The following is an 8687-nucleotide window of genomic DNA, read 5'->3' as shown; positions in this document are numbered from 1 at the left end:
AAAAGGGAATATTGACTTCAACCTTCTTGAAAACATCAAGCACTTCTTTCTCCAATTCAGCTTCCTTTAACTTCTTGCTTTGAGTCTCCCTATTTGGAAATGGAAGGATCTTCCTTGGTTCCTTTTCTTCATTAGACTCCTCAAGTGTGACTTGTGTTGCTGCAGCTGACTTATTCTTGATAAATGTTGTGGAGGGCTCTGGAAGTTCTTTTCCACTTCTAAGAGTGATGGCACTAACATTACTGTAATTAGGATTTACAACTGTTTGAGAAGGCAACTTTCCAGAACCTTGACTCTTCAATTCATTAATGGAGGTGGACAACTGCCCAATTTGATTCTCTAATTTTTGGATTATTGTCTCAGTGCGTTGTTGAAATTGAATGTTATTAGTTGCCATTTGCTTCATTAACTCTTCTAGACTTGGTCCATCATTTTTAGACTCTTGAATAAGAGTAGATTGCCTCATTGGTTGCATAGGCTGTGAATTTTGACCTGTAGCATTATATTGTTGTTGTTGGCTTCCTCCATATCTGAAATTAGGGTGATCTCTCCACCCTGGATTAGAGAAAGGATCATATTTTTGGCCCTGTTGCATAGGTCTAGTTGGAAAAATCCCAGCACAATTCTCAACTCTATCATCCAACTGTGGGCATTGGTCAGTAGTGTGTGTGGCCAAAAAACAGATGCCACATAGAGGCCCAACTAAAGCAAAAGATGTGGTAGCTTGCTGAGGATTATAAAATTGAGGTTGTGCACATGTCTGTGAAGGATACGCCTGTGGAAAAGTTGGCACTGCTGGTGAATTCATTAATTTTTGTTGTGTTAAGGCAATGTGCCGAACCATGCTAGAGAGCTCCTCCATCTTGTTCTCAAATTTAGGATCATATTGTGGTGTTGGAATCTCATTCACCCCCTTAACTGCTTGGTTAGCTCATGTCCCAAATTGTTGAGAATTTTGTGCCATCTTAGAAATGAGATTCATGGCATCAGTTGGAGTAAGTTCTACCAAAGCACCACCAGCTGCGGCATCAACAAACCACCTATCTGTTGGTAAGAGACCTTCATAAAAATGTTGAACCAGCTGCTGATCAGGTATTTGATGGTGAGGGCAGCTGGCACATAATTTCTTAAATCTCTCCCAATATTCATGAAATGTCTCCCCAGTCATCTGACGAATCCCACAAATATCTTTTTTAATTGCTGCTGTGCGAGAGGCAGGGAAGAATTTTTCTAAGAATAACTGTGTCATTTGATCCTAAGAGGTAATGGCACCTGGTTGCAAGTAATATAACCAATCTTTTGCAACTCCATCTAATGAAAAAGGAAAAGCCCTCAATTTGATTTGTTCTTCTGAAACTCCTTGAGGCTTCATGGTGGAGCACACAATATGAAATTCCTTCAAGTGCCTATTCGGGTCCTCTCCTGCAAGACCATGAAATTTAGGTAGCAGATGTACTAAACCAGATTTCAATTCAAAACTAGCATTTGCATCTAAATTAGGATATTGAATGCACAAATTTTGATAGTGTGCATTAGGCGCAGCTAATTCTTTAATTGTCCTATTACCATTATTATTTTCAGCCATGTTTTCCAATTTAACCGTAGAGTCTAAGTCAGATTTAGAATCACTAATAATGCTATCAATCAATTCAGACAAAATTTCAGAGATCGCACTATCCCTAATTTTACGGTGCTTTTGATTCTTACGGTTATTATGACAAGTTCTCTCAATCTCAGAGTTCAAATCAATTAATTTATCTTGTAAAGATCTTGTCATGCACTAATAAACTGGAGAAACAATGAAAAACACCTAAAACAAGTAAAGACAAAAAATAATAATAAATATTGAAAAAAATAAAAAATACTAGAGAAAAAAATAAAAAAATAAAAATAATGAGAAAGAAAAAAAATTAATAACCAAACTCAAAAAGTTAACACCTTTGACTCCCCGGCAACGGCGCCAAAATTTTGACACTACTATCGAATAGCACCAAAATTAATAAAAACTAAATTTTACAGTAAAGTGCAACCTAGGTCGTCTTCCTAAGAGTCAATAAAGTAAATATTTAAATTATGATTATGAAAAGGTAAATAATGAGGTTTTTTTTTATGATGAAATTAAAAACTAAATTATAAATAAATAAATAGAGGAAATTCAACTAAGAAAATTATCGAGAATAAGCAGCGCAATCAATCACAACCCAACCACCTAAATTTAACCTTCCTCGTCCACAAAATAAATTAATTTTATTCAACTTTATTATTCTGGTTTCATTATATATTTTTCAAATTATCATTCAAGAATTAAACAAGAAGTTAAGTTATAGATTAATTGAAATCTCCCTTAACCCACAGCCTAACAATTGTTTTATAGTCACACCAAAAACAAAGCATGGATAATCACCCAAGCCAAGCCAAATTACTCTTACAATGCTATATCAATCGATTATAGCAATTAAAACCTCAGATAAAATTTATAACTCAAAAATTATGCAATAAAGCTACTCTAATCAGTAATAGTAATTAAAGCATAAAATTTGGAGGTAGAGAGAAGAAGAGAAAATTGGAATAAAGCTAAAATAAAATCTTCCCTGAATATTAAAGACTCTGATTAAATTTTAGGATCATGGTTTGTGATTGATCACACCAAAAAAAATTAGCTCTCCATAGAATTAAAAATCAAACAACATGAAATGAAAAATTGAGAAGCCATCACCCAAGAAATTGGAGGAAGGAAAGACGAATGGCGATCGCTGCTCTGTTTCCCTTCTTTCGTTTTTTTTCCCAGATCGTCTTTCCTCTCTGTGTCCCCCATCTATTCATATATATATATATATATATGAAAAGTGGACCCTCTCCCCTGCGTCTCTCTTTCTTTCTTTTATAATAAAAACTAATAGTTTATTAAAAAGATAAAACTACCTTAAATAACCCTAATTAAAAATTACACTAAATAATCCAAAATAAATTCAAATAAAATTTTAAAGATTTGATTCTTGATTTGATCTCCAAGCATGCCCATATTCTTCTTATCCAAAATATTCTTCATCAATATCTTTCAAATTGAATCTAGAAAATCTGCACAAATAAAATAAAATTAAATAGCACCTGTGCAAAAATATTAAAGATATTATTTATATTTTAAAATCAAAGATTTAGTTAGTTAAAATTCCAAAACTGAATATTAGCTAATAAAATCAAATAATATCTAATTAAACTCAATTAGCCTTAAATAAATATTTAAAAGTCTAAATTAAAAGAATAAAAATATATAAAATTATCATTTATTAATCTGATATGGAATAACTTCCCCTTTTACATAGATCATGAGATCTCTTTGTAATGCATTACCATATCATTAAGAAGCAAAGGCCAAATAGAGTGTTGAACACAATGCTTATCTCAAATAAGAAGCAATATCAAGATTGAAAACTTTATCTGAGAGAGAAGTTGAAAATCATCAAAATCAGTGAAAAGCTTCCTTACACTGCAATAATTCCAAAAATTGCAACTGGTTTTCAACCATATTGATCAACCAATATTCCCAATGGTACAAACGTCAATCCTCCGCCAAAAATGAATGCAGATCCTACAGCAAAATTCCATTGGAGATAAGTAATTTGATTTAAAATTTAAAAGTCTAAAATTATGCTCATGTACATCAATGGAATGGATTAATTTCCACAAGTCTAAGGGATGTTTGACTATTAGGCAGGTTGTGGTTTTCTAGCAGCAGAACTCAATTATAGGAGGCTTAAAAAATGGTATCTTCAGTTTGCTTCACTTGTCCAAATAGACATCAATCACTTTAAACCATTTTTACCAAATAATTGATAGAGACAAAATAAATACCAAAAGGAAAAGGAAATATCATTGCCTTAGAATTAATAAGTAGATTCCTAGTACTAAAATCATCATCAGCACATAAGTTTTAACAGGTAAACCTCCTATTGTCAACTCTGCATTATTTCAATGTAGCTTTTCCCTTTTCATCTTGCAAATCCTTCCAAAGATCCATCAATACCCAAGCTACTTGATAATGACCCACTTTTCTGAAGCAATCTCAGCATCTCAGGAAGAGAACTTATTCCTTGTCGAATATCTCCAACATAAACCATAGGTTCAGCCAATCGAGTTATAGGAAAGCACGAACAAATCAAAGTGTGGTTGTGAAAACCAAACATTAAAAAGCCAATCTATGAAAGTTATTATAGCTTATTCATATTAATGTGCGGTCCATCTGAAATCCGAAAACCTTTGTATGAAAGAACAGAACAGAAACCACAAAATGAAAAACTTTAGAAGGTATAAAGTAAGTGGAAAACTGGGAGGAACAATCCACGAGAAAAACCAATTGATTGGAATGACGACAGGGGATTACTCCCTTAAACTGAGGAGAGGCAAGAGAAGGATCTCAGAGTTCAAAACTGCAAGGGAAAATAAAATAATGATTCCAGGAATAAGAAATGGAAGAATGAATGAGGAAAACCTGCTGTGTGAGAGAAAAAATACAAACAGAAATTGAAGGCCTTCAAGAGAGAACGGAAGGGTCTGTGCAAAATGGAGAAGTTGAATAAACATGGGAAAGTGGAGCGAACAACAGTTACAATTGGAGAATAGTGTTAATGATCCCATTGATAAAGGGGGATTTTCTTTCCCATTCACGCACTTGTTGATGACGTGAACTTTGCTTCAGGAGCTCGTTCAAAGAACAGATTTTACTATCCATGCCATGCACGAAAAGATTAAAATTAACAACTTATTAAATTACGAAAAAATTTATTTTTTTAAGTTATATAAAATAAAATTTTAAAAGATAATGAAACCAATAAAAAAAACTGTAGGAGGCATGGGCATAGCAAATAGCAATGGCCTTCTACACATGAATCCATAATAATATTGATGGATGTAATTAAGACTTTTTATATATATATATATATATATATGCTTAGGCTACTACCGGCCCCCTTTAAAAAGAAAAAAAAAAAACATGTTTGATTAGAGTTCTAGTTTGCTTTGGCTGTTGAGTTAGAATACACTTAATTAATACTTGATACTAATATTCTTTAATGTTACTAAAAAATTAGAACTCTTCATATTCTGAAAGTCCCTTAAAATATTGAAAGTAGGATCACTTGCTTATTTTCTTCTTCCTAATATGATGATAAGATTTTGTAATGCTAGAGTTGTTTCCCTAGTGAATATTGAATTGAATTGAATTCAATATTAGAAATAGGCCAAATTTAAAATGAGTTATTCTCAATAATAGTAAATGAAAAATAAATTTTTACATCTACTAACAATATAACTCAGATTAAGATTATTTGAACAATGTAAAAAAAAAATTACTAGAACATATATTAGTATGAATGTGTAGTAGACTCATTAAAATTTTCAGCACCTCAAATGTGCATTAGAATAAGAAATTATAAAACATGTCCTGCAACATCATAAGTGTTCCCAGCGAACAAAGAAATTCATACATTCAAACACGCAAAAAAAAAAAAAAGCAAGTTTATATTTCTCGCAAAAGAATAATTCTTGCCATAATACTATAAACTTACTATAATTTAACATAAAGGAAGCCTAACATTACAATCCACAAAACGAAAAAGATGCAAAAAGGCCATGGTATATGCATAATTCGACCATCTAAACACTCATATAAACATAAAAAACTTGTCAACAACTTCAAAGGAGGTTAATGCCTCATTGCAAGTCCAAGCATAGTCCTCCTAAGTAGTTAAACCTCTATATAAATTAGAACAGAACCCCAAGTCTTGTATTATAAGAAGCAGAAATCATAAGTGTTGCACCAAAAGAAAATGGTAATTTTATTATATGAAGAGGTAATTGATAACTTCACACCCTGAGCAAGATATTTAATACATGTAAATCATAAATAAACTAAAAAATGAATTAGACAACTTTATTAGTGTTAAAGAAAAACTTTATACAAAAGCTTATTGCTATCTTCATTGCTCAATTGTGTTTCTGCATAATGCCAATCTTTCTATTAGTAAAGGTTACTTTTTGCACTGCTAAATTCATGAAGCCTTGATCCTGGATAGTGCGAATCCACAACTCAGTACCCAGCATGCTAAACTTAAGGCAATGATAGTAACTTTGAATGACCCTGTACAAACCACAAAAAAAAAAAAATCATGAAAATAAGGATATGTTTAAAGAAACTAAATAACTCAGCACGGACTTCTTCCTTGCCTAATCAAAATAATGCTGATAAGCCATGATCTAATATCTCTCTTTGCCACTGCCACCACCCATCCTTTTCTCCTTCCAACTTTTTCTCTTCCTCTCACCCCTTTTTACTCTCCTACAACATCTCAAGTCCAAGTCAAGAGATTGACAACATTGAGGGAAAGAAATTAAATACGCCTTTACATGCTAGACAGAATAGTATCTTTTTCAAAGGAAAGGGATACATATAGGATTTTAACATCTACAATGAGAATAAATCATGATAAGACATCTATTAATAAACCCCATTCTTCTCAAATGATGTCCCTGAGAAATCAAAAATTAGGTATAAGAATCAGAAAGATATTAAGATGACAAAGGACAAACCAAGTCATGCCTTTCTGCTCTATGAATATGCATAACAGATAACTTTATTTTCTAGTCAAAAAGGCAAATGAAACAACCAAGTAAAGACAAAATAAAATGCTTATCGTGTCCTAGTTCTTGGATAACAAATTTATTCTAACTTCACTTCATCCTTACATTTCAATATTTTGTTGATTTATATCCTATTAATCGAATATTAAAAAAGTCAATAATGACATATCTTCCCAATCACGAAGCTAGAATCAAAAAGGCAGGGCAAAATTTGTGAAGCCTAGAACCATAAAATATACAGTGGAATTAGAACTAAGAAAAGGCAACTGATTTATTTCTATTCACTAAAATTGAATATACAAAAAATCCACATTCTGGGGATCAAGTATTTTTATTAGTCATGAAGCTAGAAAAAAAAAAGGCAATTTTATCTTTAATTAAAACCACTGCAAAATTTTTGAAGCAAAAGAACACAAAACATACACAACAACAAGAAAAAGAAAATGAAGAAAGGGTACCTTGACTCGAATGGCACCGCAACTTAGGGGTGCACATGGGTAGGGCTGGGCTGGGCAAGGCCTTGCCCGATGCCCTGCCCAAAGGATGCATGGGCTGGAAAATGTAGCCCGCTGCCCAGCCCTGCCCGCAAAATGCCCTATTAACTTGGGCTGGGCAGGGCAAGCTGGGCACCTTCGGGTCGCCCTGCCCATCAAATAATCTCCCTTTCCATCAACTTCAAATGAAACTACCATAAATCAACAACAATGACCCAGCCCATCAACTCAAAATAACATTCATAAAAATGTAAACCATAAATACAAAATAACAGTTATGATATCCAATTATTTATAATTCAACATCTAACTTGAAATATAAAACTATTATAAGTCTTGACACAAGTGAAATTATCCATAATGCAATCCAAAATAATAGCTACAATAATCCATTAAAAACAATAAATTTTACAAAAGTTTGGAATATCATGAAAAAAAAAATTTCACAGAGTAGACTTTAATTTACAAAAAGCTTCTTCCCAATTCCTCTTTTCATCTTTCCTTAAGTCTTAATAGTTAATATAATTGACCCTTTAAAAAATTTAAAAAATATATTAATGTACTTGGGCTGGGCCAAATGGGCAGGGCATGCTACCCTGCCCGTGGCCCGGCCCTGCCCGAACAATGCCCTGCCCAAACATGCCCAAGTCATGTCAGGCAACTTTTTTTAGGGCCAGGTTGGGCAAAATTTTACCGGGTTTGGGCGGGCATATCGGGCAATCGGGCTACATACACACCCCTACCGCAACTACTGCATTGATAAACAGGGTAATCAATGAGCTCAGGAAGGAGATTATCAGCTCAGGAAGGAGATTATCACAGGACAGAGAACCAACCGAACCTTGGCTGGTGCCGACATTGTACAGAAACAATGGAAACAGAGGACTATTCAAACACCATGACCATCAAATATTAAAAAAAACCAATATCATATTCGCTTACACAGTACAAATTGGTATTTCTATTTTTATATTTCATCAACCAATGCTTATTCACCTACACACTAAAAACTGGTATTATCACGTAAACTAATAAAATAAACATGAAAGAAGTCATCTTTCTTACATGAAGTAAAAGATGGCAAGAAAATTAAGATAATAGCAGTAATACTTTATAGGAGATAAAAAAAAAGCCACTAATGAAAAAGCTGAAACGATATATCACTAAAATGGCATTGGTTGATGGAAGAGAATGCTAGCTGCATTAATACTTTAAGCAAAAGTTGGCACCCTAACCAAATCTCATGCTAACGCATGGGGAAAATAAGTTGCAGTGTACACTAGCTTATGATAACTTTGAATAAAACATTTATTTTTGACTGGGGAGATACTAAGGTGCAGACTTGCCTTTTCTAGTCTAGTACACAAAGATCAAGGTAACTTTATCCAAGCGTGTTTTGTATCTGTGAACAAAAATTAAGAAGGTTGAGTATGAGGACTTGGCTTAGGAGATGTAGCGTGACTATAAACATTCATCAAGGCTACAATCATTGCAAAGCTACTTCTAATAAAAACCAAAATCCCACCCTATTTCAAGTAGCTATAGCACAAACACAGT

At 33.2% G+C, this 8687-nt stretch overlaps 1 non-coding gene across 1 annotated transcript; it reads left to right on the top strand.

Annotated features, from left to right (window-relative positions):
• Positions 1–1094: 1094 nt before the first annotated feature.
• LOC129289705 (small nucleolar RNA R71) lies at positions 1095–1199 on the top strand. Its single transcript, XR_008588196.1, has one exon. It is a non-coding gene; the product is annotated as a small nucleolar RNA R71 (small nucleolar RNA).
• The last annotated feature ends 7488 nt before the right edge of the window (positions 1200–8687 follow it).

The sequence above is a fragment of the Prosopis cineraria genome, unplaced genomic scaffold (assembly GCF_029017545.1).
Source record: "Prosopis cineraria cultivar Desert tree isolate PC_DT_omini unplaced genomic scaffold, ASM2901754v1 PC12, whole genome shotgun sequence".
NCBI classification, from domain to species: Eukaryota; Viridiplantae; Streptophyta; class Magnoliopsida; order Fabales; family Fabaceae; genus Prosopis; species Prosopis cineraria.
The sequence above is the reverse complement of the archived record's forward strand: the minus strand, read 5'-3'. Positions and strand labels throughout refer to the sequence as shown.